The sequence below is a fragment of the Marmota marmota genome, unplaced genomic scaffold, assembly GCF_001458135.2.
Source record: "Marmota marmota marmota unplaced genomic scaffold, marMar, whole genome shotgun sequence".
NCBI classification, from domain to species: domain Eukaryota; kingdom Metazoa; phylum Chordata; class Mammalia; order Rodentia; family Sciuridae; genus Marmota; species Marmota marmota.
Genome location: NW_026000185.1, coordinates 1,954,997 through 1,956,445, shown reverse-complemented (window position 1 = coordinate 1,956,445; position 1,449 = coordinate 1,954,997).

Genomic DNA, 1,449 nt, shown 5'->3' with positions numbered 1-1,449 from the left:
TTTTTTCAATTTTTATTAGAGACCCTCTCAGGTTTTTTGCAATTCAATTTCACTGGTTCCTGGGTTGACCTAGGGCTGAAAATAGATGTCTTTACAAGGAAAGGTCAGGGTCAGAAGCTTCTCACATTGTGTCTGAATTAGATGAAGAAGAAGAGCAGCCTTCATTCCTTAGAAAGTACAAACTTAGGGGGCTGGCGTTGCGGCTCAGTGGTAGAGTGCTGGTCTAGCAAGCTCTGGGTTCGATTCTCAGCACACATAAAAACAAATAAAGGTATTGTGTCCAACTACAACTAAAAAATAAATATCAAAAAAAATTTAATAAAAAGAAAGTACAAACTTAAGCTGTCAAAGATGAAGTTGTGTGTGACTTGGTTTTCTACAGGACATCAAATCTGGAGTATGATTAGTTCTGAATTTCTTGTTGTTGTTGTTGTTGGTACTGGGGATTGAACCCAGGACAGGAGCACCACTGAGCTACATCCCTAGTTTTCTATATTTTATAAATTTTGACCCAAGTTCTTGCTAATTTTCCTGGGCTGGCCTGCAGCTTGCTATCCTCCTTCCTCACCTTCCTGAGTGATGGAAGCACAGATGTGCACTACTGAGACCTGTTAAACTTATTCTGTAAAAATAACTGAAGATTAGCCTGGCACGGTGGCCCACACCTGTAATCCCAGAGGCTCAGGGGGCTGAGGCAGGAGGATCTCAAGTTCAAAGCCAGCCTCAGCAGAAGGGAGGCGCTAAGCAACTCAGTGAAACCCTGTCTCTAAATAAAATACAAAATAGGGCTGGGGATGTGGCTCTGCCGTTGAGTGCCCCTGAGTTTAATCCCCGCCCCCTCGCACCTCCCCGCTACAAAAGAATCGAAAATTAATTGTTTTTGTATTGTAATCGTTATTGAAAAGTATTTTTTTTTTTAATATTATAAACACAACACAACTCGTGTTTTCGCAGGGCCCACAAAAAATAGGCTGGTGACTAATGCTGAATGAAGCAACCTGCCTGCCTCCTGTCTCCCACTCTTTTCGGCCTAAAGGACTTGACCTTCCCCTGGTAATCCCTCTTCCTTGTCTTTGCTTTCTTGAAGCTTTTGCTTGGCTTGTCCTTCATACCATGGCCGGTCCTCCTCCCCTTTTTTCTAAACCTTGTCTTTTAGGGTCCAACTAGGAACAAGCCTGACACAGACACCTGCGTTTTGGAACCTGTGTTTTGGTGAGATGACATACAGTATCAATCAGCAGCGGATCATTTCACATAGTGCAGACGCGGGGAGGGAGCAGGCCGCCTTAGGCTGGTCTCACGGGGAGGGGGGGGGGTCCTCGCACACGAGCCCCTGGGGCCAAGCCTGGACCCAGGAGTAAGAGCTCCCAGACACGGACCGAGACAGAAGGGAGCCGAGGTTCTGGAGAGTGGGCAGGGCAGTGGGGCGCGCGCACGGGCTACAAGGCG